General features: G+C 40.8%; 35 non-coding genes across 35 annotated transcripts; all 35 read right to left on the bottom strand.

Annotated features, from left to right (window-relative positions):
- Window positions 1-635: 635 nt before the first annotated feature.
- On the bottom strand, window positions 636-706 carry Trnag-gcc. The gene has a single exon. It is a non-coding gene; the product is annotated as a tRNA-Gly (tRNA).
- A 763-nt stretch (window positions 707-1469) lies between these two features.
- Trnag-gcc lies at window positions 1470-1540 on the bottom strand. The gene has a single exon. It is a non-coding gene; the product is annotated as a tRNA-Gly (tRNA).
- A 762-nt stretch (window positions 1541-2302) lies between these two features.
- On the bottom strand, window positions 2303-2373 carry Trnag-gcc. The gene has a single exon. It is a non-coding gene; the product is annotated as a tRNA-Gly (tRNA).
- Window positions 2374-3133: 760 nt separating this feature from the next.
- Trnag-gcc lies at window positions 3134-3204 on the bottom strand. The gene has a single exon. It is a non-coding gene; the product is annotated as a tRNA-Gly (tRNA).
- Window positions 3205-3965: 761 nt separating this feature from the next.
- Trnag-gcc lies at window positions 3966-4036 on the bottom strand. The gene has a single exon. It is a non-coding gene; the product is annotated as a tRNA-Gly (tRNA).
- A 763-nt stretch (window positions 4037-4799) lies between these two features.
- Window positions 4800-4870, bottom strand: Trnag-gcc. Its single transcript has one exon. It is a non-coding gene; the product is annotated as a tRNA-Gly (tRNA).
- A 198-nt stretch (window positions 4871-5068) lies between these two features.
- Trnaa-agc lies at window positions 5069-5141 on the bottom strand. The gene has a single exon. It is a non-coding gene; the product is annotated as a tRNA-Ala (tRNA).
- Window positions 5142-5633: 492 nt separating this feature from the next.
- Window positions 5634-5704, bottom strand: Trnag-gcc. Its single transcript has one exon. It is a non-coding gene; the product is annotated as a tRNA-Gly (tRNA).
- A 761-nt stretch (window positions 5705-6465) lies between these two features.
- On the bottom strand, window positions 6466-6536 carry Trnag-gcc. Its single transcript has one exon. It is a non-coding gene; the product is annotated as a tRNA-Gly (tRNA).
- A 761-nt stretch (window positions 6537-7297) lies between these two features.
- On the bottom strand, window positions 7298-7368 carry Trnag-gcc. The gene has a single exon. It is a non-coding gene; the product is annotated as a tRNA-Gly (tRNA).
- A 198-nt stretch (window positions 7369-7566) lies between these two features.
- Window positions 7567-7639, bottom strand: Trnaa-agc. Its single transcript has one exon. It is a non-coding gene; the product is annotated as a tRNA-Ala (tRNA).
- Window positions 7640-8130: 491 nt separating this feature from the next.
- On the bottom strand, window positions 8131-8201 carry Trnag-gcc. The gene has a single exon. It is a non-coding gene; the product is annotated as a tRNA-Gly (tRNA).
- A 759-nt stretch (window positions 8202-8960) lies between these two features.
- On the bottom strand, window positions 8961-9031 carry Trnag-gcc. The gene has a single exon. It is a non-coding gene; the product is annotated as a tRNA-Gly (tRNA).
- A 759-nt stretch (window positions 9032-9790) lies between these two features.
- On the bottom strand, window positions 9791-9861 carry Trnag-gcc. The gene has a single exon. It is a non-coding gene; the product is annotated as a tRNA-Gly (tRNA).
- Window positions 9862-10621: 760 nt separating this feature from the next.
- Trnag-gcc lies at window positions 10622-10692 on the bottom strand. Its single transcript has one exon. It is a non-coding gene; the product is annotated as a tRNA-Gly (tRNA).
- Window positions 10693-11452: 760 nt separating this feature from the next.
- On the bottom strand, window positions 11453-11523 carry Trnag-gcc. Its single transcript has one exon. It is a non-coding gene; the product is annotated as a tRNA-Gly (tRNA).
- Window positions 11524-12283: 760 nt separating this feature from the next.
- Window positions 12284-12354, bottom strand: Trnag-gcc. The gene has a single exon. It is a non-coding gene; the product is annotated as a tRNA-Gly (tRNA).
- A 760-nt stretch (window positions 12355-13114) lies between these two features.
- Window positions 13115-13185, bottom strand: Trnag-gcc. The gene has a single exon. It is a non-coding gene; the product is annotated as a tRNA-Gly (tRNA).
- Window positions 13186-13945: 760 nt separating this feature from the next.
- Window positions 13946-14016, bottom strand: Trnag-gcc. Its single transcript has one exon. It is a non-coding gene; the product is annotated as a tRNA-Gly (tRNA).
- Window positions 14017-14777: 761 nt separating this feature from the next.
- On the bottom strand, window positions 14778-14848 carry Trnag-gcc. The gene has a single exon. It is a non-coding gene; the product is annotated as a tRNA-Gly (tRNA).
- A 198-nt stretch (window positions 14849-15046) lies between these two features.
- Window positions 15047-15119, bottom strand: Trnaa-agc. The gene has a single exon. It is a non-coding gene; the product is annotated as a tRNA-Ala (tRNA).
- A 2065-nt stretch (window positions 15120-17184) lies between these two features.
- Window positions 17185-17255, bottom strand: Trnag-gcc. The gene has a single exon. It is a non-coding gene; the product is annotated as a tRNA-Gly (tRNA).
- A 198-nt stretch (window positions 17256-17453) lies between these two features.
- Window positions 17454-17526, bottom strand: Trnaa-agc. The gene has a single exon. It is a non-coding gene; the product is annotated as a tRNA-Ala (tRNA).
- Window positions 17527-18124: 598 nt separating this feature from the next.
- On the bottom strand, window positions 18125-18197 carry Trnaa-agc. Its single transcript has one exon. It is a non-coding gene; the product is annotated as a tRNA-Ala (tRNA).
- A 490-nt stretch (window positions 18198-18687) lies between these two features.
- Window positions 18688-18758, bottom strand: Trnag-gcc. Its single transcript has one exon. It is a non-coding gene; the product is annotated as a tRNA-Gly (tRNA).
- A 198-nt stretch (window positions 18759-18956) lies between these two features.
- Trnaa-agc lies at window positions 18957-19029 on the bottom strand. The gene has a single exon. It is a non-coding gene; the product is annotated as a tRNA-Ala (tRNA).
- Window positions 19030-19521: 492 nt separating this feature from the next.
- Window positions 19522-19592, bottom strand: Trnag-gcc. The gene has a single exon. It is a non-coding gene; the product is annotated as a tRNA-Gly (tRNA).
- Window positions 19593-19790: 198 nt separating this feature from the next.
- Trnaa-agc lies at window positions 19791-19863 on the bottom strand. Its single transcript has one exon. It is a non-coding gene; the product is annotated as a tRNA-Ala (tRNA).
- Window positions 19864-20353: 490 nt separating this feature from the next.
- On the bottom strand, window positions 20354-20424 carry Trnag-gcc. The gene has a single exon. It is a non-coding gene; the product is annotated as a tRNA-Gly (tRNA).
- A 198-nt stretch (window positions 20425-20622) lies between these two features.
- Trnaa-agc lies at window positions 20623-20695 on the bottom strand. Its single transcript has one exon. It is a non-coding gene; the product is annotated as a tRNA-Ala (tRNA).
- A 1161-nt stretch (window positions 20696-21856) lies between these two features.
- On the bottom strand, window positions 21857-21927 carry Trnag-gcc. Its single transcript has one exon. It is a non-coding gene; the product is annotated as a tRNA-Gly (tRNA).
- A 198-nt stretch (window positions 21928-22125) lies between these two features.
- Trnaa-agc lies at window positions 22126-22198 on the bottom strand. Its single transcript has one exon. It is a non-coding gene; the product is annotated as a tRNA-Ala (tRNA).
- A 2065-nt stretch (window positions 22199-24263) lies between these two features.
- Trnag-gcc lies at window positions 24264-24334 on the bottom strand. The gene has a single exon. It is a non-coding gene; the product is annotated as a tRNA-Gly (tRNA).
- Window positions 24335-24532: 198 nt separating this feature from the next.
- Window positions 24533-24605, bottom strand: Trnaa-agc. The gene has a single exon. It is a non-coding gene; the product is annotated as a tRNA-Ala (tRNA).
- Window positions 24606-25203: 598 nt separating this feature from the next.
- Trnaa-agc lies at window positions 25204-25276 on the bottom strand. Its single transcript has one exon. It is a non-coding gene; the product is annotated as a tRNA-Ala (tRNA).
- Window positions 25277-25330: the final 54 nt, after the last annotated feature.

The raw sequence follows: 25330 nt of genomic DNA, 5'->3' as shown, positions 1-25330 counted from the left end.
GGCATTATTTGCACTCTAACTTAGTCGAAATTGCCTAATAAAATGGATTTCTCTTTACCAAGCGAAAAAATCTGGAGAATCCGGGTATCGATCCCGGTACCTCCCGCATGCTAAGCGGCGCTCTACCATTTGCGCTAATCCCCCAGTAATCAGAACTAAACCACATGAAGCTGCAAATGGCTGATTCTGAACTGTTTTCCAGGATTTTTAAATACAAACGCAAAATCATAAAGACACATTGAAAACAATCAAACAAAGTTTTTTGCTTGCAAGAGAGTCTCTATAATTTTGCGCGAGTAGTTTTGAAATTTTGTACAAACACAATCTTTTTTGGCTCGAATACAATTGCTAATGTTTGTTTATCTTCTTGATATCAGCGCCAAAAAAATGACGCACCTCTAGCAGAGCAAGGTTTCGATCCTCGGACCTCTGGGTTATGGGCCCAGCACGCTTCCACTGCGCCACTCTGCTAACCATTGAAGCCTTTGGAAGGAAAATCGGTTTTGTTTCTTGTGTTAAAGCTATGCTTTTAATTTGCAGTTTACCGATTTAAGTACACAACACAGGAGTTTAATAGAAAATATAGGTACTGACAATTGCATTTGATGTTTTCCAGCCAAAAACAAAATAAACATTGCACTGGCCGGGGATCGAACCCGGGCCTCCCGCGTGGCAGGCGAGAATTCTACCACTGAACCACCAGTGCCGTCCTGTTTAGCAGCAGAATATTTCCAGATACAGTACAAAATAAATTCGTGTCGATTTGATTGATAAGACCTGTCTTCTGAGGTGGTTGAAAATCAAATTCTAAAACGCTTTTTATTATTCAAATAGGCGTTATTTACAGTCTAACTTAGTCGAAATTGCCTAAAAAATGGATTTCTCTTTAGCAAGCGAAAAACTCTGGAGAATCCGGGTATCGATCCTGGTACCTCCCGCATGCTAAGCGGGCGCTCTACCATTTGAGCTAATCCCCCAGTAATCAGAACTAAACCACATGAAGCTGCATATGGCTGATTCTGAACTGTTTTCCAGGATATTTAAATACAAACGCAAAATCATAAAGACACATTGAAAACAATCAAACAAAGTTTTTAGCTTGCAAGAGAGTCTCTAAAATTTTGCGCGAGTAGTTTTGAAATTTTGTACAAACACAATCTTTATTGGCACGAATACAATTGCTAATGTTTTGTTTCTCTTCTTGATATCAGCGCCAAAAAATTGACGCACCTCTAGCAGAGCAAGGTTTCGATCCTCGGACCTCTGGGTTATGGGCCCAGCACGCTTCCACTGCGCCACTCTGCTGACCACAGAAGCATTGGGAAGGAAAATCGGTTTTGTTTCTTGTGTTAAAGCTATGCTTTTAATCTACAGTTTACCGATTTAAGTACACAACACAGGAGTTTAATAGAAAATATAGGTACTGACATTTGCATTTGATGTTTTCCAGCCAAAAACAAAATTAACATTGCACTGGCCGGGAATCGAACCAGGGCCTCCCGCGTGGCAGGCGAGAATTCTACCACTGAACCACCAGTGCCTTCCTGTTTAGCAGCAGAATATTTCCAGATACAGTACAAAATAAATTCGCGTCGATTTTATTGATAAGACCTGTCTTCTGAGGTGGTTGAAAATCAAATTCTAAAACGCTTTTTATTATTCCAATAGGCATTATTTGCACTCTAACTTAGTCGAAATTGCCTAATAAAATGGATTTCTCTTTACCAAGCGAAAAAATCTGGAGAATCCGGGTATCGATCCCGGTACCTCCCGCATGCTAAGCGGCGCTCTACCATTTGCGCTAATCCCCCAGTAATCAGAACTAAACCACATGAAGCTGCAAATGGCTGATTCTGAACTGTTTTCCAGGATATTTAAATACAAACGCAAAATCATAAAGACACATTGAAAACAATCAAACAAAGTTTTTAGCTTGCAAGAGAGTCTCTATAATTTTGCGCGAGTAGTTTTGAAATTTTGTACAAACACAATCTTTTTTGGCTCGAATACAATTGCTAATGTTTGTTTATCTTCTTGATATCAGCGCCAAAAAAATGACGCACCTCTAGCAGAGCAAGGTTTCGATCCTCTGACCTCTGGGTTATGGGCCCAGCACGCTTCCACTGCGCCACTCTGCTAACCATTGAAGCCTTTGGAAGGAAAATCGGTTTTGTTTCTTGTGTTAAAGATATGCTTTTAATTTGCAGTTTACCGATTTAAGTACACAACACAGGAGTTTAATAGAAAATATAGGTACTGACATTTGCATTTGATGTTTTCCAGCCAAAAACAAAATTAACATTGCACTGGCCTGGAATCGAACCCGGGCCCCCCGCGTGGCAGGCGAGAATTCTACAACTGAACTACCAGTGCCTTCCTGTTTAGCAGCAGAATATTTCCAGATACAGTACAAAATAAATCCGTGTCGATTTGATTGATAAGACCTGTCTTCTGAGGTGGTTGAAAATCAAATTCTAAAACACTTTTTATTATTCCAATAGGCATTATTTGCACTCTAACTTAGTCGAAATTGCCTAAAAAATGGATTTCTCTTTACCAAGCGAAAAAATCTGGAGAATCCGGGTATCGATCCCGGTACCTCCCGCATGCTAAGCGGGCGCTCTACCATTTGCGCTAATCCCCCAATAATCAGAACTAAACCACATGAAGCTGCAAATGGCTGATTCTGAACTGTTTTCCAGGATATTTAAATACAAACGCAAAATCATAAAGACACATTGAAAACAATGAAACAAAGTTTTTAGCTTGCAAGAGAGTCTATAATTTTGCGCGAGTAGTTTTGAAATTTTGTACAAACACAATCTTTATTATCTCGAATACAATTGCTAATGTGTTGTTTCTCTTTTTGATATCAGCGACAAAAAACTGACGCACCTCTAGCAGAGCAAGGTTTCGATCCTCGGACCTCTTGGTTATGGGCCCAGGACGCTTCCACTGCGCCACTCTGCTGACCACAGAAGGATTGAGGAGGAAATTCGGTTTTGTTTCTTGTGTTTAAGCTATGCTTTTAATCTACAGTTTACCGATTTAAGTACACAACACAGGAGTTTAATAGAAAATATAGATACTGACATTTGCATTTGATGTTTTCCAGCCAAAAAAAAATAAACATTGCACTGGCCGGGAATCGAACCCGGTCCTCCCGCGTGGCAGGCGAGAATTCTACCACTGAACCACCCGTGCCTTCCTGTTTAGCAGCAGAATATTTCCAGATACAGTATAAAATAAATTCTTGTCGATTTGATTGATAAGACCTGTCTTCTGAGGTGGTTGAAAATCAAATTCTAAAACGCTTTTTATTATTCCAATAGGCATTATTTGCACTCTAAATTAGTCGAAATTGCCTAAAAAATGGATTTCTCTTTACCAAGCGAAAAAATCTGGAGAATCCGGGTATCGATCCCGGTACCTCCCGCATGCTAAGCGGGCGCTCTACCATTTGCGCTAATCCCCCAATAATCAGAACTAAACCACATGAAGCTGCAAATGGCTGATTCTGAACTGTTTTCCAGGATATTTAAATACAAACGCAAAATCATAAAGACACATTGAAAACAATGAAACAAAGTTTTAAGCTTGCAAGAGAGTCTATAATTTTGCGCGAGTAGTTTTGAAATTTTGTACAAACACAATCTTTATTGGCTCGAATACAATTGCTAATGTGTTGTTTCTCTTCTTGATATCAGCGACAAAAAACTGACGCACCTCTAGCAGAGCAAGGTTTCGATCCTCGGACCTCTGGGTTATGGGCCCAGCACGCTTCCACTGCGCCACTCTGCTGACCACAGAAGGATTCAGGAGGAAATTCGGTTTTGTTTCTTGTGTTTAAGCTATGCTTTTAATCTACAGTTTACCGATTTAAGTACACAACACAGGAGTTTAATAGAAAATATAGGTACTGACATTTGCATTTGATGTTTTCCAGCCAAAAACAAAATTAACATTGCACTGGCCTGGAATCGAACCCGGGCCTCCCGCGTGGCAGGCGAGAATTCTACCACTGAACCACCAGTGCCTTCCTGTTTAGCAGCAGAATATTTCCAGATACAGTACAAAATAAATTCGTGTCGATTTGATTGATAAGACCTGTCTTCTGAGGTGGTTGAAAATCAAATTCTAAAACGCTTTTTATTATTCCAATAGGCATTATTTGCACTCTAACTTAGTCGAAATTGCCTAAAAAATGGATTTCTCTTTACCAAGCGAAAAAATCTGGAGAATCCGGGTATCGATCCCGGTACCTCCCGCATGCTAAGCGGGCGTTCTACCATTTGAGCTAATCCCTCAGTAATCAGAACTAAACCACATGAAGCTGCATATGGCTGATTCTGAACTGTTTTCCAGGATATTTAAATACAAACGCAAAATCATAAAGACACATTGAAAACAATCAAACAAAGTTTTTAGCTTGCAAGAGAGTCTCTATAATTTTGCGCGAGTAGTTTTGAAATTTTGTACAAACGCAATCTTTATTGGCTCGAATACAATTGCTAATGTGTTGTTTCTCTTCTTGATATCAGCGACAAAAAACTGACGCACCTCTAGCAGAGCAAGGTTTCGATCCTCGGACCTCTGGGTTATGGGCCCAGGACGCTTCCACTGCGCCACTCTGCTGACCACAGAAGGATTCAGGAGGAAATTCGGTTTTGTTTCTTGTGTTTAAGCTATGCTTTTAATCTACAGTTTACCGATTTAAGTACACAACACAGGAGTTTAATAGAAAATATAGGTACTGACATTTGCATTTGATGTTTTCCAGCCAAAAACAAAATAAACATTGCACTGGCCGGGGATCGAACCCGGGCCTCCAGCGTGGCAGGCGAGAATTCTACAACTGAACCACCAGAGCCTTCCTGTTTAGCAGCAGAATATTTCCAGATACAGTAAAAAATAAATTCGTGTCGATTTGATTGATAAGACCTGTCTTCCGAGGTGGTTGAAAATCAAATTCTAAAACGGTTTTTATTATTCAAATAGGCGTTATTTACAGTCTAACTTAGTCGAAATTGCCTAAAAAATGGATTTCTCTTTAGCAAGCGAAAAACTCTGGAGAATCCGGGTATCGATCCCGGTACCTCCCGCATGCTAAGCGGGCGCTCTACCATTTGAGCTAATCCCCCAGTAATCAGAACTAAACCACATGAAGCTGCATATGGCTGATTCTGAACTGTTTTCCAGGATATTTAAATACAAACGCAAAATCATAAAGACACATTGAAAACAATCAAACAAAGTTTTTAGCTTGCAAGAGAGTCTCTAAAATTTTGCGCGAGTAGTTTTGAAATTTTGTACAAACACAATCTTTATTGGCACGAATACAATTGCTATTGTTTTGTTTCTCTTCTTGATATCAGCGCCAAAAAATTGACGCACCTCTAGCAGAGCAAGGTTTCGATCCTCGGACCTCTGGGTTATGGGCCCAGCACGCTTCCACTGCGCCACTCTGCTGATCACAGAAGCATTGGGGAGGAAATTCGGTTTTGTTTCTTGTGTTAAAGCTATGCTTTTAATCTACAGTTTACCGATTTAAGTACACAACACAGGAGTTTAATAGAAAATATAGGTACTGACATTTGCATTTGATGTTTTCCAGCCAAAAACAAAATAAACATTGCACTGGCCGGGAATCGAACCCGGGCCTCCCGCGTGGCAGGCGAGAATTCTACCACTGAACCACCAGTGCCGTCCTGTTTAGCAGCAGAATATTTCCAGATACAGTACAAAATAAATTCGGGTCGATTTGAATGATAAGACCTGTCTTCTGAGGTGGTTGAAAATCAAATTCTAAAACGCTTTTTATTATACCAATAGGCATTATTTGCACTCTAACTTAGTCGAAATTGCCTAAAAAATGGATTTCTTTTTACCAAGCGAAAAAAATCTGGAGAATCCGGGTATCGATCCCGATACCTCCCGCATGCTAAGCGGGCGCTCTACCATTTGAGCTAATCCCCCAGTAATCAGAACTAAACCACATGAAGCTGCATATGGCTGATTCTGAACTGTTTTCCAGGATATTTAAATACAAACGCAAAATCATAAAGACACATTGAAAACAATCAAACAAAGTTTTTAGCTTGCAAGAGAGTCTCTATAATTTTGCGCGAGCAGTTTTGAAATTTTGTACAAACACAATCTTTTTTGGCTCGAATACAATTGCTAATGTTTGTTTATCTTCTTGATATCAGCTCCAAAAAAAAGTCGCACCTCTAGCAGAGCAAGGTTTCGATCCTCGGACCTCTGGGTTATGGGCCCAGCACGCTTCCACTGCGCCACTCTGCTGACCACAGAAGCATTGGGGAGGAAATTCGGTTTTGTTTCTTGTGTTAAAGCTATGCTTTTAATCTACAGTTTACCGATTTAAGTACACAACACTGGAGTTTAATAGAAAATATAGGTACTGACATTTGCATTTGATGTTTTCCAGCCAAAAAAAAAAAACATTGCGCTGGCCGGGAATCGAACCCGGGCCTCCCGCGTGGCAGGCGAGAATTCTACCACTGAACCACCAGTGCCTTCCTGTTTAGCAGCAGAATATTTCCAGATACAGTATAAAATAAATTCGTGTCGATTTGATTGATAAGACATGTCTTCTGAGGTGGTGGAAAATCAAATTGTAAAACACTTTTTATTATTCCAATAGGCATTATTTGCACTCTAACTTAGTCGAAATTGCCTAAAAAATGGATTTCTCTTTACCAAGCGAAAAAATCTGGAGAATCCGGGTATCGATCCCGGTACCTCCCGCATGCTAAGCGGGCGCTCTACCATTTGCGCTAATCCCCCAATAATCAGAACTAAACCACATGAAGCTGCAAATGGCTGATTCTGAACTGTTTTCCAGGATATTTAAATACAAACGCAAAATCATAAAGACACATTGAAAACAATGAAACAAAGTTTTTAGCTTGCAAGAGAGTCTATAATTTTGCGCGAGTAGTTTTGAAATTTTGTACAAACACAATCTTTATTATCTCGAATACAATTGCTAATGTGTTGTTTCTCTTTTTGATATAAGCGACAAAAAACTGACGCACCTCTAGCAGAGCAAGGTTTCGATCCTCGGACCTCTGGGTTATGGGCCCAGGACGCTTCCACTGCGCCACTCTGCTGACCACAGAAGGATTGAGGAGGAAATTCGGTTTTGTTTCTTGTGTTTAAGCTATGCTTTTAATCTACAGTTTACCGATTTAAGTACACAACACAGGAGTTTAATAGAAAATATAGATACTGACATTTGCATTTGATGTTTTCCAGCCAAAAAAAAAATAAACATTGCACTGGCCGGGAATCGAACCCGGTCCTCCCGCGTGGCAGGCGAGAATTCTACCACTGAACCACCAGTGCCTTCCTGTTTAGCAGCAGAATATTTCCAGATACAGTATAAAATAAATTCGTGTCGATTTGATTGATAAGACCTGTCTTCTGAGGTGGTTGAAAATCAAATTCTAAAACGCTTTTTATTATTCCAATAGGCATTATTTGCACTCTAACTTAGTCGAAATTGCCTAAAAAATGGATTTCTCTTTAACAAGCGAAAAACTCTGGAGAATCCGGGTATCGATCCCGGTACCTCCCGCATGCTAAGCGGGCGCTCTACCATTTGAGCTAATCCCCCAGTAATCAGAACTAAACCACATGAAGCTGCATATGGCTGATTCTGAACTGTTTTCCAGGATATTTAAATACAAACGCAAAATCATAAAGACACATTGAAAACAATCAAACAAAGTTTTTAGCTTGCAAGAGAGTCTCTATAATTTTGCGCGAGTAGTTTTGAAATTTTGTACAAACACAATCTTTTTTGGCTCGAATACAATTGCTAATGTTTGTTTATCTTCTTGATATCAGCGCCAAAAAAATGACGCACCTCTAGCAAGGCAAGGTTTCGATCCTCGGACCTCTGGGTTATGGGCCCAGCACGCTTCCACTGCGCCACTCTGCTAACCATTGAAGCCTTTGGAAGGAAAATCGGTTTTGTTTCTTGTGTTAAAGCTGTGCTTTTAATTTGCAGTTTACCGATTTAAGTACACAACACAGGAGTTTAATAGAAAATATAGGTACTGACATTTGCATTTGATGTTTTCCAGCCAAAAACAAAATAAACATTGCACTGGCCGGGAATCGAACCCGGGCCTCCCGCGTGGCAGGCGAGAATTCTACCACTGAACCACCAGTGCCTTCCTGTTTAGCAGCAGAATATTTCCAGATACAGTACAAAATAAATTCGTGTCGATTTGATTGATAAGACCTATCTTCTGAGGTGGTTGAAAATCAAATTCTAAAACGCTTTTTATTATTCCAATAGGCATTATTTGCACTCTAACTTAGTCGAAATTGCCTAATAAAATGGATTTCTCTTTACCAAGCGAAAAAATCTGGAGAATCCGGGTATCGATCCCGGTACCTCCCGCATGCTAAGCGGCGCTCTACCATTTGCGCTAATCCCCCAGTAATCAGAACTAAACCACATGAAGCTGCAAATGGCTGATTCTGAACTGTTTTCCAGGATATTTAAATACAAACGCAAAATCATAAAGACACATTGAAAACAATCAAACAAAGTTTTTAGCTTGCAAGAGAGTCTCTATAATTTTGCGCGAGTAGTTTTGAAATTTTGTACAAACACAATCTTTTTTGGCTCGAATACAATTGCTAATGTTTGTTTATCTTCTTGATATCAGCGCCAAAAAACTGACGCACCTCTAGCAGAGCAAGGTTTCGATCCTCGGACCTCTGGGTTATGGGCCCAGCACGCTTCCACTGCGCCACTCTGCTGACCACAGAAGGATTCAGGAGGAAATTCGGTTTTGTTTCTTGTGTTTAAGCTATGCTTTTAATCTACAGTTTACCGATTTAAGTACACAACACAGGAGTTTAATAGAAAATATAGATACTGACATTTGCATTTGATGTTTTCCAGCCAAAAAAAAAAACATTGCGCTGGCCGGGAATCGAACCCGGGCCTCCCGCGTGGCAGGCGAGAATTCTACCACTGAACCACCAGTGCCTTCCTGTTTAGCAGCAGAATATTTCCAGATACAGTATAAAATAAATTCGTGTCGATTTGATTGATAAGACATGTCTTCTGAGGTGGTGGAAAATCAAATTCTAAAACACTTTTTATTATTCCAATAGGCATTATTTGCACTCTAACTTAGTCGAAATTGCCTAAAAAATGGATTTCTCTTTACCAAGCGAAAAAATCTGGAGAATCCGGGTATCGATCCCGGTACCTCCCGCATGCTAAGCGGGCGCTCTACCATTTGCGCTAATCCCCCAATAATCAGAACTAAACCACATGAAGCTGCAAATGGCTGATTCTGAACTGTTTTCCAGGATATTTAAATACAAACGCAAAATCATAAAGACACATTGAAAACAATGAAACAAAGTTTTTAGCTTGCAAGAGAGTCTCTATAATTTTGCGCGAGTAGTTTTGAAATTTTGTACAAACACAATCTTTTTTGGCTCGAATACAATTGCTAATGTTTGTTTATCTTCTTGATATCAGCGCCAAAAAAATGACGCACCTCTAGCAGAGCAAGGTTTCGATCCTCGGACCTCTGGGTTATGGGCCCAGCACGCTTCCACTGCGCCACTCTGCTGACCACAGAAGGATTCAGGAGGAAATTCGGTTTTGTTTCTTGTGTTTAAGCTATGCTTTTAATCTACAGTTTACCGATTTAAGTACACAACACAGGAGTTTAATAGAAAATATAGATACTGACATTTGCATTTGATGTTTTCCAGCCAAAAAAAAAAACATTGCGCTGGCCGGGAATCGAACCCGGGCCTCCCGCGTGGCAGGCGAGAATTCTACCACTGAACCACCAGTGCCTTCCTGTTTAGCAGCAGAATATTTCCAGATACAGTATAAAATAAATTCGTGTCGATTTGATTGATAAGACATGTCTTCTGAGGTGGTGGAAAATCAAATTCTAAAACACTTTTTATTATTCCAATAGGCATTATTTGCACTCTAACTTAGTCGAAATTGCCTAAAAAATGGATTTCTCTTTACCAAGCGAAAAAATCTGGAGAATCCGGGTATCGATCCCGGTACCTCCCGCATGCTAAGCGGGCGCTCTACCATTTGCGCTAATCCCCCAATAATCAGAACTAAACCACATGAAGCTGCAAATGGCTGATTCTGAACTGTTTTCCAGGATATTTAAATACAAACGCAAAATCATAAAGACACATTGAAAACAATGAAACTAAGTTTTTAGCTTGCAAGAGAGTCTATAATTTTGCGCGAGTAGTTTTGAAATTTTGTACAAACACAATCTTTATCATCTCGAATACAATTGCTAATGTGTTGTTTCTCTTTTTGATATAAGCGACAAAAAACTGACGCACCTCTAGCAGAGCTAGGTTTCGATCCTCGGACCTCTGGGTTATGGGCCCAGGACGCTTCCACTGCGCCACTCTGCTGACCACAGAAGGATTGAGGAGGAAATTCGGTTTTGTTTCTTGTGTTTAAGCTATGCTTTTAATCTACAGTTTACCGATTTAAGTACACAACACAGGAGTTTAATAGAAAATATAGATACTGACATTTGCATTTGATGTTTTCCAGCCAAAAAAAAATAAACATTGCACTGGCCGGGAATCGAACCCGGTCCTCCCGCGTGGCAGGCGAGAATTCTACCACTGAACCACCAGTGCCTTCCTGTTTAGCAGCAGAATATTTCCAGATACAGTATAAAATAAATTCGTGTCGATTTGATTGATAAGACCTGTCTTCTGAGGTGCTTGAAAATCAAATTCTAAAACGCTTTTTATTATTCCAATAGGCATTATTTGCACTCTAACTTAGTCGAAATTGCCTAAAAAATGGATTTCTCTTTACCAAGCGAAAAAATCTGGAGAATCCGGGTATCGATCCCGGTACCTCCCGCATGCTAAGCGGGCGCTCTACCATTTGCGCTAATCCCCCAATAATCAGAACTAAACCACATGAAGCTGCAAATGGCTGATTCTGAACTGTTTTCCAGGATATTTAAATACAAACGCAAAATCATAAAGACACATTGAAAACAAAGAAACAAAGTTTTTAGCTTGCAAGAGAGTCTATACTTTTGCGCGAGTAGTTTTGAAATTTTGTACAAACACAATCTTTATTATCTCGAATACAATTGCTAATGTGTTGTTTCTCTTTTTGATATCAGCGACAAAAAACTGACGCACCTCTAGCAGAGCAAGGTTTCGATCCTCGGACCTCTTGGTTATGGGCCCAGGACGCTTCCACTGCGCCACTCTGCTGACCACAGAAGGATTGAGGAGGAAATTCGGTTTTGTTTCTTGTGTTTAAGCTATGCTTTTAATCTACAGTTTACCGATTTAAGTACACAACACAGGAGTTTAATAGAAAATATAGATACTGACATTTGCATTTGATGTTTTCCAGCCAAAAAAAAATAAACATTGCACTGGCCGGGAATCGAACCCGGTCCTCCCGCGTGGCAGGCGAGAATTCTACCACTGAACCACCAGTGCCTTCCTGTTTAGCAGCAGAATATTTCCAGATACAGTATAAAATAAATTCGTGTCGATTTGATTGATAAGACATGTCTTCTGAGGTGGTGGAAAATCAAATTCTAAAACACTTTTTATTATTCCAATAGGCATTATTTGCACTCTAACTTAGTCGAAATTGCCTAAAAAATGGATTTCTCTTTACCAAGCGAAAAAATCTGGAGAATCCGGGTATCGATCCCGGTACCTCCCGCATGCTAAGCGGGCGCTCTACCATTTGCGCTAATCCCCCAATAATCAGAACTAAACCACATGAAGCTGCAAATGGCTGATTCTGAACTGTTTTCCAGGATATTTAAATACAAACGCAAAATCATAAAGACACATTGAAAACAATGAAACAAAGTTTTTAGCTTGCAAGAGAGTCTATAATTTTGCGCGAGTAGTTTTGAAATTTTGTACAAACACAATCTTTATTATCTCGAATACAATTGCTAATGTGTTGTTTCTCTTTTTGATATAAGCGACAAAAAACTGACGCACCTCTAGCAGAGCAAGGTTTCGATCCTCGGACCTCTGGGTTATGGGCCCAGGACGCTTCCACTGCGCCACTCTGCTGACCACAGAAGGATTGAGGAGGAAATTCGGTTTTGTTTCTTGTGTTTAAGCTATGCTTTTAATCTACAGTTTACCGATTTAAGTACACAACACAGGAGTTTAATAGAAAATATAGATACTGACATTTGCATTTGATGTTTTCCAGCCAAAAAAAAATAAACATTGCACTGGCCGGGAATCGAACCCGGTCCTCCCGCGTGGCAGGCGAGAATTCTACCACTGAACCACCAGTGCCTTCCTGTTTAGCAGCAGAATATTTCCAGATACAGTATAAAATAAATTCGTGTCGATTTGATTGATAAGACCTGTCTTCTGAGGTGGTAGAAAATCAAATTCTAAAACGCTTTTTATTATTCCAATAGGCATTATTTGCACTCTAACTTAGTCGAAATTGCCTAAAAAATGGATTTCTCTTTACCAAGCGAAAAAATCTGGAGAATCCGGGTATCGATCCCGGTACCTCCCGCATGCTAAGCGGGCGCTCTACCATTTGCGCTAATCCCCCAATAATCAGAACTAAACCACATGAAGCTGCAAATGGCTGATTCTGAACTGTTTTCCAGGATATTTAAATACAAACGCAAAATCATAAAGACACATTGAAAACAATGAAACAAAGTTTTTAGCTTGCAAGAGAGTCTATAATTTTGCGCGAGTAGTTTTGAAATTTTGTACAAACACAATCTTTATTATCTCGAATACAATTGCTAATGTGTTGTTTCTCTTTTTGATATTAGCGACAAAAAACTGACGCACCTCTAGCAGAGCAAGGTTTCGATCCTCGGACCTCTTGGTTATGGGCCCAGGACGCTTCCACTGCGCCACTCTGCTGACCACAGAAGGATTGAGGAGGAAATTCGGTTTTGTTTCTTGTGTTTAAGCTATGCTTTTAATCTACAGTTTACCGATTTAAGTACACAACACAGGAGTTTAATAGAAAATATAGATACTGACATTTGCATTTGATGTTTTCCAGCCAAAAAAAAATAAACATTGCACTGGCCGGGAATCGAACCCGGTCCTCCCGCGTGGCAGGCGAGAATTCTACCACTGAACCACCAGTGCCTTCCTGTTTAGCAGCAGAATATTTCCAGATACAGTATAAAATAAATTCGTGTCGATTTGATTGATAAGACCTGTCTTCTGAGGTGCTTGAAAATCAAATTCTAAAACGCTTTTTATTATTCCAATAGGCATTATTTGCACTCTAACTTAGTCGAAATTGCCTAAAAAATGGATTTCTCTTTACCAAGCGAAAAAATCTGGAGAATCCGGGTATCGATCCCGGTACCTCCCGCATGCTAAGCGGGTGCTCTACCACTTGCGCTAATCCCCCAATAATCAGAACTAAACCACATGAAGCTGCAAATGGCTGATTCTGAACTGTTTTCCAGGATATTTAAATACAAACGCAAAATCATAAAGACACATTGAAAACAATGAAACAAAGTTTTTAGCTTGCAAGAGAGTCTATAATTTTGCGCGAGTAGTTTTGAAATTTTGTACAAACACAATCTTTATTATCTCGAATACAATTGCTAATGTGTTGTTTCTCTTTTTGATATCAGCGACAAAAAACTGACGCACCTCTAGCAGAGCAAGGTTTCGATCCTCGGACCTCTTGGTTATGGGCCCAGGACGCTTCCACTGCGCCACTCTGCTGACCACAGAAGGATTGAGGAGGAAATTCGGTTTTGTTTCTTGTGTTTAAGCTATGCTTTTAATCTACAGTTTACCGATTTAAGTACACAACACAGGAGTTTAATAGAAAATATAGATACTGACATTTGCATTTGATGTTTTCCAGCCAAAAAAAAATAAACATTGCACTGGCCGGGAATCGAACCCGGTCCTCCCGCGTGGCAGGCGAGAATTCTACCACTGAACCACCAGTGCCTTCCTGTTTAGCAGCAGAATATTTCCAGATACAGTATAAAATAAATTCGTGTCGATTTGATTGATAAGACCTGTCTTCTGAGGTGGTTGAAAATCAAATTCTAAAACGCTTTTTATTATTCCAATAGGCATTATTTGCACTCTAACTTAGTCGAAATTGCCTAAAAAATGGATTTCTCTTTACCAAGCGAAAAAATCTGGAGAATCCGGGTATCGATCCCGGTACCTCCCGCATGCTAAGCGGGCGCTCTACCATTTGCGCTAATCCCCCAATAATCAGAACTAAACCACATGAAGCTGCAAATGGCTGATTCTGAACTGTTTTCCAGGATATTTAAATACAAACGCAAAATCATAAAGACACATTGAAAACAATGAAACAAAGTTTTTAGCTTGCAAGAGAGTCTATAATTTTGCGCGAGTAGTTTTGAAATTTTGTACAAACACAATCTTTATTGGCTCGAATACAATTGCTAATGTTTTGTTTCTCTTCTTGATATCAGCGACAAAAAAATGACGCACCTCTAGCAGAGCAAGGTTTCGATCCTCGGACATCTGGGTTATGGGCCCAGCACGCTTCCACTGCGCCACTCTGCTAACGATTGAAGCCTTGGGGAGGAAATTCGGTTTTGTTTCTTGTGTTAAAGCTATGCTTTTAATTTGCAGTTTACCGATTTAAGTACACAACACAGGAGTTTCATAGAAAATATAGGTACTGACATTTGCATTTGATGTTTTCCAGCCAAAAACAAAATAAACATTGCACTGGCCGGGAATCGAACCCGGGCCTCCCGCGTGGCAGGCGAGAATTCTACCACTGAACCACCAGTGCCTTCCTGTTTAGCAGCAGAATATTTCCAGATACAGTACAAAATAAATTCGTGTCGATTTGATTGATAAGACCTGTCTTCTGAGGTGGTTGAAAATCAAATTCTAAAACGCTTTTTATTATTCCAATAGGCATTATTTGCACTCTAACTTAGTCGAAATTGCCAAAAAAATGGATTTCTCTTTACCAAGCGAAAAAAGCTGGAGAATCCGGGTATCGATCCCGGTACCTCCCGCATGCTAAGCGGGCGCTCTACCATTTAAGCTAATCCCCCAGTAATCAGAACTAAACCACATGAAGCTGCATATGGCTGATTCTGAACTGTTTTCCAGGATATTTAAATCATCATCATTGGCAGTCCGTCGAGGCGACGATGACTGTTCTATTGTGTTGGTCCTTTGATCTTAACTCTCCTTGCTGGACGATCCCGAGCAGTGGTTTGCCAAGAGTTTGAGCTTATATCCCTCCACTTCAGGTTCCTCTTTACCACATCTTTGAACCTGAGTCTAGGCCGACCCTGATTCCTGGTCCCTGTCGTGAGCTGAGAGTAGAGCAGCTGCCTAGGCAATCTGTCAGTGTCCATGCGGTGAACATGCCCAGTCCATCTGAGATTTTTCTCAATGAGTGTGTCAGCCATTGACCGTAATCCGGTCCTCTTGTATATCTCTTTGTTTGTGACTTTATCCATCCAAGTAATTTTCATTATTTCTCTCAGGTGTCGCATCATATATGCATGTAAATTTTTCACCTGGCTGCGATATACAGTCCATGTTTCTGCACCGTATACTAGGGCAGATAAGACAACTGCTCGATAGACCTTGCCTTTAACCTTGAGCGATACGTGATGGTTGTCCCACAGCCGCTCTCTCAGCTTAGCATATGCTGCGCTGGCCTTCCCCTTTCTGAAGGTGATCTCATTATCTATTCGTGCATTGTCAGAGATGTTACTTCCCAAGTACACAAAGTCTTTGTTCTGGACCAGGGTCTCATTTCTTACATGGATTTCGCCAGGGAATTGAGTCAATGTCTGACGCTTCACTGGTTGAAATAAGCACTCTGTCTTTTTGATGTTGATTTTCAGGCTGAATTGTTCTGCAGCTGAGGAGAATCTGTCTACTAATCTCTGCATACTTTCCACATCATGTACCACCAATGCGCTGTCGTCCGCATACAGCATTTCTCGTACTATGACCTGGCATGTTTTCCTTTTCGCTTTGAAGTGAGCAACATTGAATAGGTCGGCGTTATGCCTTGTTTGGATTGACACCCCATCAACACAGTCCTTGAAGGCTACCTCCAACATGGCCGACAGGTATAGAGAAAAGAGCGTTGGCGCCAGGACGCACCCTTGCTTTACTCCATTGGAGACATCGAATTGCTTCGAGTCGTTTCCGCCTTGGGATACAGAAGCTTTCATACCGCTATGGAGGGATCGTATAACATTGACAAACTTGGGTGGACAGCCAAATTTGACCAGGACCTGCCAGAGTGCCTCTCTCGATACAGTGTCAAAGGCTTTTGAGAAGTCAATGAACACTGCATATAGCGGCATGTTTTGCTCTATACACTTCTCCTGGGTCTGTCGCAGACAGAAAATCATGTCCATTGTGCCCCTGCCACTCCTGAAACCACACTGGGACTCGGGCAGTATGACTGGTGCTATGTGTCTGTTAATCCTGTTCAGCAGAACACGAGAGAGGATCTTACCAGCGATGGAGAGCAAGGATATACCTCTGTAATTTCCACAGTCTCTCCGACTACCTTTCTTGAAAATAGGGATAATACTGGCATCTCTCCAGTCATGAGGTGTGTTCTCCGCTGACCAGACTTTGAGGACAAGTTTATGCAGCTTGAACACAATCTCTGTACCACCATGCATATGGCTGATTCTGAACTGTTTTCCAGGATATTTAAATACAAACGCAAAATCATAAAGACACATTGAAAACAATCAAACAAAGTTTTTAGCTTGCAAGAGAGTCTCTATAATTTTGCGCGAGTAGTTTTGAAATTTTGTACAAACACAATCTTTATTGGCTCGAATACAATTGCTAATGTGTTGTTTCTCTTCTTGATATCAGCGACAAAAAAAAGACGCACCTTTTTCAGAGCAAGGTTTCGATCCTCGGACCTCTGGGTTATGGGCCCAGCACGCTTCCACTGCGCCACTCATCTAACCATTGAAGCCTTGGGGAGGAAATTCGGTTTTGTTTCTTGTGTTAAAGCTATGCTTTTAATTTGCAGTTTACCAATTTAAGTACACAACACAGGAGTTTAATAGAAAATATAGGTACTGACATTTGCATTTGATGTTTTCCAGCCAAAAACAAAATAAACATTGCACTGGCCGGGAATCGAACCCGAGCCTCCCGCGTGGCAGGCGAGAATTCTACCACTGAACCACCAGTGCTTTATAGTTTAGCAGCACAATATTTCCAGATACAGTACAAAATAAATTCGTGTCGATTTGATTGATAAGACCTGTCTTCTGAGGTGGTTGAAAATCAAATTCTAAAACACTTCTTATTATTCCAATAGGCATTATTTGCACTCTAACTTAGTCGAAATTGCCTAAAAAATGGATTTTTCTATACCAAGCAAAAAAATCTGGAGAATCCGGGTATCGATCCCGGTACCTCCCGCATGCTAAGCGGGCGCTCTACCATTTGAGCTAATCCCCCAGTAATCAGAACTAAACCACATGAAGCTGCATATGGCTGATTCTGAACTGTTTTCCAGGATATTTAAATACAAACGCAAAATCATAAAGACACATTGAAAACAATCAAACAAAGTTTTTAGCTTGCAAGAGAGTCTATAATTTTGCGCGAGTAGTTTTGAAATTTTGTACAAACACAATCTTTTTTGGCTCGAATACAATTGCTAATGTTTGAAAATCTTCTTGATTTCAGCGCCAAAAAATGACGCACCTCTAGCAGAGCAAGGTTTCGATCCTCGGACGTCTGGGTTATGGGCCCAGCACGCTTCCACTGCGCCACTCTGCTAACCATTGAAGCCTTTGGAAGGAAAATCGGGCCTCCCGCGTGGCAGGCAAGAATTCTACCACTGAACCACCAGTGCCTTCCTGTTTAGCAGAAGAATATTTACAGATACAGTACAAAATAAATTCGTGTCGATTTGATTGATAAGACCTGTCTTCTGAGGTGGTTGAAAATCAAATTCTAAAACACTTTTTATTATTCCAATAGGCATTATTTGCACTCTAACTTAGTCGAAATTGCCTAAAAAATGGATTTCTTTTTACCAAGCGAAAAAATCTGGAGAATCCGGGTATCGATCCCGGTACCTCCCGCATGCTAAGCGGGCGCTCTACCATTTGAGCTAATCCCCCAGTAATCAGAACTAAACCACATGAAGCTGCATATGGCTGATTCTGAACTGTTTTCCAGGATATTTAAATACAAACGCAAAATCATAAAGACACATTAAAAACAATCAAACAAAGTTTTTAGCTTGCAATAGAGTCTATAATTTTGCGCGAGTAGTTTTGAAATTTTGTACAAACACAATCTTTATTGGCTCGAATACAATTGCTAATGTTTTGTTTCTCTTCTTGATATCAGCGACAAAATAATGACGCACCTCTAGCAGAGCAAGGTTTCGATCCTCGGACATCTGGGTTATGGGCCCAGCACGCTTCCACTGCGCCACTCTGCTAACGATTGAAGCCTTGGGGAGGAAATTCGGTTTTGTTTCTTGTGTTAAAGCTATGCTTTTAATTTGCAGTTTACCGATTTAAGTACACAACACAGGAGTTTCATAGAAAATATAGGTACTGACATTTGCATTTGATGTTTTCCAGCCAAAAACAAAATAAACATTGCACTGGCCGGGAATCGAACCCGGGCCTCCCGCGTGGCAGGCGAGAATTCTACCACTGAACCACCAGTGCCTTCCTGTTTAGCAGCACAATATTTCCAGATACAGTAAAAAATAAATTCGTGTCGATTTGATTGATAAGACCTGTCTTCTGAGGTGGTTGAAAATCAAATTCTAAAACGCTTTTTATTATTCCAATAGGCATTATTTGCACTCTAACTTAGTCGAAATTGCCTAAAAAATGGATTTCTCTTTACCAAGCAAAAAAAGCTGGAGAATCCGGGTATCGATCCCGGTACCTCCCGCATGCTAAGCGGGCGCTCTACCATTTGAGCTAATCCCCCAGTAATCAGAACTAAACCACATGAAGCTGCATATGGCTGATTCTGAACTGTTTTCCAGGATATTTAAATACAAACGCAAAATCATAAAGACACATTGAAAACAATCAAACAAAGTTTTTAGCTTGCAAGAGAGTCTCTATAATTTTGCGCGAGTAGTTTTGAAATTTTGTACAAACACAATCTTTATTGGCTCGAATACAATTGCTAATGTGTTGTTTCTCTTCTTGATATCAGCGACAAAAAAAAGACGCACCTTTTTCAGAGCAAGGTTTCGATCCTCGGACCTCTGGGTTATGGGCCCAGCACGCTTCCACTGCGCCACTCATCTAACCATTGAAGCCTTGGGGAGGAAATTCGGTTTTGTTTCTTGTGTTAAAGCTATGCTTTTAATTTGCAGTTTACCAATTTAAGTACACAACACAGGAGTTTATTAGAAAATATAGGTACTGACATTTGCATTTGATGTTTTCCAGCCAAAAACAAAATAAACATTGCACTGGCCGGGAATCGAACCCGAGCCTCCCGCGTGGCAGGCGAGAATTCTACCACTGAACCACCAGTGCCTTATAGTTTAGCAGCACAATATTTCCAGATACAGTACAAAATAAATTCGTGTCGATTTGATTGATAAGACCTGTCTTCTGAGGTGGTTGAAAATCAAAATCTAAAACACTTCTTATTATTCCAATAGGCATTATTTGCACTCTAACTTAGTCGAAATTGCCTAAAAAATGGATTTCTCTTTACCAAGCAAAAAAATCTGGAGAATCCGGGTATCGATCCCGGTACCTCCCGCATGCTAAGCGGGCGCTCTACCATTTGAGCTAATCCCCCAGTAATCAGAACTAAACCACATGAAGCTGCATATGGCTGATTCTGAACTGTTTTCCAGGATATTTAAATACAAACGCAAAATCATAAAGACACATTGAAAACAATCAAACAAAGTTTTTAGCTTGCAAGAGAGTCTATAATTTTGCGCGAGTAGTTTTGAAATTTTGTACAAACACAATCTTTATTGGCTCGAATACAATTGCTAATGTGTTGTTTCTCTTCTTGATATCAGCGACAAAAAAAAGACGCACCTTTTTCAGAGCAAGGTTTCGATCCTCGGACCTCTGGGTTATGGGCCCAGCACGCTTCCACTGCGCCACTCATCTAACCATTGAAGCCTTGGGGAGGAAATTCGGTTTTGTTTCTTGTGTTAAAGCTATGCTTTTAATTTGCAGTTTACCAATTTAAGTACACAACACAGGAGTTTAATGGAAAATATAGGTACTGACATTTGCATTTGATGTTTTCCAGCCAAAAACAAAATAAACATTGCACTGGCCGGGAATCGAACCCGAGCCTCCCGCGTGGCAGGCGAGAATTCTACCACTGAACCACCAGTGCCTTATAGTTTAGCAGCACAATATTTCCAGATACAGTACAAAATAAATTCGTGTCGATTTGATTGATAAGACCTGTCTTCTGAGGTGGTTGAAAATCAAATTCTAAAACACTTCTTATTATTCCAATAGGCATTATTTGCACTCTAACTTAGTCGAAATTGCCTAAAAAATGGATTTTTCTATACCAAGCAAAAAAATCTGGAGAATCCGGGTATCGATCCCGGTACCTCCCGCATGCTAAGCGGGCGCTCTACCATTTGAGCTAATCCCCCAGTAATCAGAACTAAACCACATGAAGCTGCATATGGCTGATTCTGAACTGTTTTCCAGGATATTTAAATACAAACGCAAAATCATAAAGACACATTGAAAACAATCAAACAAAGTTTTTAGCTTGCAAGAGAGTCTATAATTTTGCGCGAGTAGTTTTGAAATTTTGTACAAACACAATCTTTTTTGGCTCGAATACAATTGCTAATGTTTGAAAATCTTCTTGATTTCAGCGCCAAAAAATGACGCACCTCTAGCAGAGCAAGGTTTCGATCCTCGGACGTCTGGGTTATGGGCCCAGCACGCTTCCACTGCGCCACTCTGCTAACCATTGAAGCCTTTGGAAGGAAAATCGGGCCTCCCGCGTGGCAGGCAAGAATTCTACCACTGAACCACCAGTGCCTTCCTGTTTAGCAGAAGAATATTTACAGATACAGTACAAAATAAATTCGTGTCGATTTGATTGATAAGACCTGTCTTCTGAGGTGGTTGAAAATCAAATTCTAAAACACTTTTTATTATTCCAATAGGCATTATTTGCACTCTAACTTAGTCAAAATTGCCTAAAAAATGGATTTCTCTTTACCAAGCGAAAAAATCTGGAGAATCCGGGTATCGATCCCGGTACCTCCCGCATGCTAAGCGGGCGCTCTACCATTTGCGCTAATCCCCCAATAATCAGAACTAAACCACATGAAGCTGCAAATGGCTGATTCTGAACTGTTTTCCAGGATATTTAAATACAAACGCAAAATCATAAAGACACATTGAAAACAATGAAACAAAGTTTTTAGCTTGCAAGAGAGTCTATAATTTTGCGCGAGTAGTTTTGAAATTTTGTACAAACACAATCTTTATTGGCTCGAATACAATTGCTAATGTTTTGTTTCTCTTCTTGATATCAGCGACAAAAAAATGACGCACCTCTAGCAGAGCAAGGTTTCGATCCTCGGACATCTGGGTTATGGGCCCAGCACGCTTCCACTGCGCCACTCTGCTAACGATTGAAGCCTTGGGGAGGAAATTCGGTTTTGTTTCTTGTGTTAAAGCTATGCTTTTAATTTGCAGTTTACCGATTTAAGTACACAACACAGGAGTTTCATAGAAAATATAGGTACTGACATTTGCATTTGATGTTTTCCAGCCAAAAACAAAATAAACATTGCACTGGCCGGGAATCGAACCCGGGCCTCCCGCGTGGCAGGCGAGAATTCTACCACTGAACCACCAGTGCCTTCCTGTTTAGCAGCACAATATTTCCAGATACAGTACAAAATAAATTCGTGTCGATTTGATTGATAAGACCTGTCTTCTGAGGTGGTTGAAAATCAAATTCTAAAACGCTTTTTATTATTCCAATAGGCATTATTTGCACTCTAACTTAGTCGAAATTGCCAAAAAAATGGATTTCTCTTTACCAAGCGAAAAAAGCTGGAGAATCCGGGTATCGATCCCGGTACCTCCCGCATGCTAAGCGGGCGCTCTACCATTTAAGCTAATCCCCCAGTAATCAGAACTAAACCACATGAAGCTGCATATGGCTGATTCTGAACTGTTTTCCAGGATATTTAAATCATCATCATTGGCAGTCCGTCGAGGCGACGATGACTGTTCTATTGTGTTGGTCCTTTGATCTTAACTCTCCTTGCTGGACGATCCCGAGCAGTGGTTTGCCAAGAGTTTGAGCTTATATCCCTCCACTTCAGGTTCCTCTTTACCACATCTTTGAACCTGAGTCTAGGCCGACCCTGATTCCTGGTCCCTGTCGTGAGCTGAGAGTAGAGCAGCTGCCTAGGCAATCTGTCAGTGTCCATGCGGTGAACATGCCCAGTCCATCTGAGATTTTTCTCAATGAGTGTGTCAGCCATTGACCGTAATCCGGTCCTCTTGTATATCTCTTTGTTTGTGACTTTATCCATCCAAGTAATTTTCATTATTTCTCTCAGGTGTCGCATCATATATGCATGTAAATTTTTCACCTGGCTGCGATATACAGTCCATGTTTCTGCACCGTATACTAGGGCAGATAAGACAACTGCTCGATAGACCTTGCCTTTAACCTTGAGCGATACGTGATGGTTGTCCCACAGCCGCTCTCTCAGCTTAGCATATGCTGCGCTGGCCTTCCCCTTTCTGAAGGTGATCTCATTATCTATTCGTGCATTGTCAGAGATGTTACTTCCCAAGTACACAAAGTCTTTGTTCTGGACCAGGGTCTCATTTCTTACATGGATTTCGCCAGGGAATTGAGTCAATGTCTGACGCTTCACTGGTTGAAATAAGCACTCTGTCTTTTTGATGTTGATTTTCAGGCTGAATTGTTCTGCAGCTGAGGAGAATCTGTCTACTAATCTCTGCATACTTTCCACATCATGTACCACCAATGCGCTGTCGTCCGCATACAGCATTTCTCGTACTATGACCTGGCATGTTTTCCTTTTCGCTTTGAAGTGAGCAACATTGAATAGGTCGGCGTTATGCCTTGTTTGGATTGACACCCCATCAACACAGTCCTTGAAGGCTACCTCCAACATGGCCGACAGGTATAGAGAAAAGAGCGTTGGCGCCAGGACGCACCCTTGCTTTACTCCATTGGAGACATCGAATTGCTTCGAGTCGTTTCCGCCTTGGGATACAGAAGCTTTCATACCGCTATGGAGGGATCGTATAACATTGACAAACTTGGGTGGACAGCCAAATTTGACCAGGACCTGCCAGAGTGCCTCTCTCGATACAGTGTCAAAGGCTTTTGAGAAGTCAATGAACACTGCATATAGCGGCATGTTTTGCTCTATACACTTCTCCTGGGTCTGTCGCAGACAGAAAATCATGTCCATTGTGCCCCTGCCACTCCTGAAACCACACTGGGACTCGGGCAGTATGACTGGTGCTATGTGTCTGTTAATCCTGTTCAGCAGAACACGAGAGAGGATCTTACCAGCGATGGAGAGCAAGGATATACCTCTGTAATTTCCACAGTCTCTCCGACTACCTTTCTTGAAAATAGGGATAATACTGGCATCTCTCCAGTCATGAGGTGTGTTCTCCGCTGACCAGACTTTGAGGACAAGTTTATGCAGCTTGAACACAATCTCTGTACCACCATGCATATGGCTGATTCTGAACTGTTTTCCAGGATATTTAAATACAAACGCAAAATCATAAAGACACATTGAAAACAATCAAACAAAGTTTTTAGCTTGCAAGAGAGTCTCTATAATTTTGCGCGAGTAGTTTTGAAATTTTGTACAAACACAATCTTTATTGGCTCGAATACAATTGCTAATGTGTTGTTTCTCTTCTTGATATCAGCGACAAAAAAAAGACGCACCTTTTTCAGAGCAAGGTTTCGATCCTCGGACCTCTGGGTTATGGGCCCAGCACGCTTCCACTGCGCCACTCATCTAACCATTGAAGCCTTGGGGAGGAAATTCGGTTTTGTTTCTTGTGTTAAAGCTATGCTTTTAATTTGCAGTTTACCAATTTAAGTACACAACACAGGAGTTTAATAGAAAATATAGGTACTGACATTTGCATTTGATGTTTTCCAGCCAAAAACAAAATAAACATTGCACTGGCCGGGAATCGAACCCGAGCCTCCCGCGTGGCAGGCGAGAATTCTACCACTGAACCACCAGTGCTTTATAGTTTAGCAGCACAATATTTCCAGATACAGTACAAAATAAATTCGTGTCGATTTGATTGATAAGACCTGTCTTCTGAGGTGGTTGAAAATCAAATTCTAAAACACTTCTTATTATTCCAATAGGCATTATTTGCACTCTAACTTAGTCGAAATTGCCTAAAAAATGGATTTTTCTATACCAAGCAAAAAAATCTGGAGAATCCGGGTATCGATCCCGGTACCTCCCGCATGCTAAGCGGGCGCTCTACCATTTGAGCTAATCCCCCAGTAATCAGAACTAAACCACATGAAGCTGCATATGGCTGATTCTGAACTGTTTTCCAGGATATTTAAATACAAACGCAAAATCATAAAGACACATTGAAAACAATCAAACAAAGTTTTTAGCTTGCAAGAGAGTCTATAATTTTGCGCGAGTAGTTTTGAAATTTTGTACAAACACAATCTTTTTTGGCTCGAATACAATTGCTAATGTTTGAAAATCTTCTTGATTTCAGCGCCAAAAAATGACGCACCTCTAGCAGAGCAAGGTTTCGATCCTCGGACGTCTGGGTTATGGGCCCAGCACGCTTCCACTGCGCCACTCTGCTAACCATTGAAGCCTTTGGAAGGAAAATCGGGCCTCCCGCGTGGCAGGCAAGAATTCTACCACTGAACCACCAGTGCCTTCCTGTTTAGCAGAAGAATATTTACAGATACAGTACAAAATAAATTCGTGTCGATTTGATTGATAAGACCTGTCTTCTGAGGTGGTTGAAAATCAAATTCTAAAACACTTTTTATTATTCCAATAGGCATTATTTGCACTCTAACTTAGTCGAAATTGCCTAAAAAATGGATTTCTTTTTACCAAGCGAAAAAATCTGGAGAATCCGGGTATCGATCCCGGTACCTCCCGCATGCTAAGCGGGCGCTCTACCATTTGAGCTAATCCCCCAGTAATCAGAACTAAACCACATGAAGCTGCATATGGCTGATTCTGAACTGTTTT

Source organism: Nematostella vectensis, chromosome 8, assembly GCF_932526225.1.
Source record: "Nematostella vectensis chromosome 8, jaNemVect1.1, whole genome shotgun sequence".
Classification (NCBI taxonomy): Eukaryota; Metazoa; Cnidaria; class Anthozoa; order Actiniaria; family Edwardsiidae; genus Nematostella; species Nematostella vectensis.
Note: the sequence above shows the minus strand (reverse complement) of the source record. Positions and strands in the feature narration are given on the sequence as shown.